Below are 200 nucleotides of genomic sequence, written 5' to 3'. Positions count from 1 at the left end.
TTTTTCTTTTTTTCTTTGTGTGTGTATGAACCCTTGTTAATTATGGCATGTTTCATATAGAGGCTAGTGTTCTGGTCCAAAATGGTTCACAAACTCTATCATCACTGTCCGATAGCTAAAACCGCATATTCGTACTTCTCTGCCGTTGTAAATCCTTATCTTTGTATTTATAAAAGCTAAGATTGCTCTTGGTAAAAACA

Source organism: Papaver somniferum, chromosome 1 (genome assembly GCF_003573695.1).
Source record: "Papaver somniferum cultivar HN1 chromosome 1, ASM357369v1, whole genome shotgun sequence".
Classification (NCBI taxonomy): domain Eukaryota; kingdom Viridiplantae; phylum Streptophyta; class Magnoliopsida; order Ranunculales; family Papaveraceae; genus Papaver; species Papaver somniferum.
Note: the sequence above shows the minus strand (reverse complement) of the source record.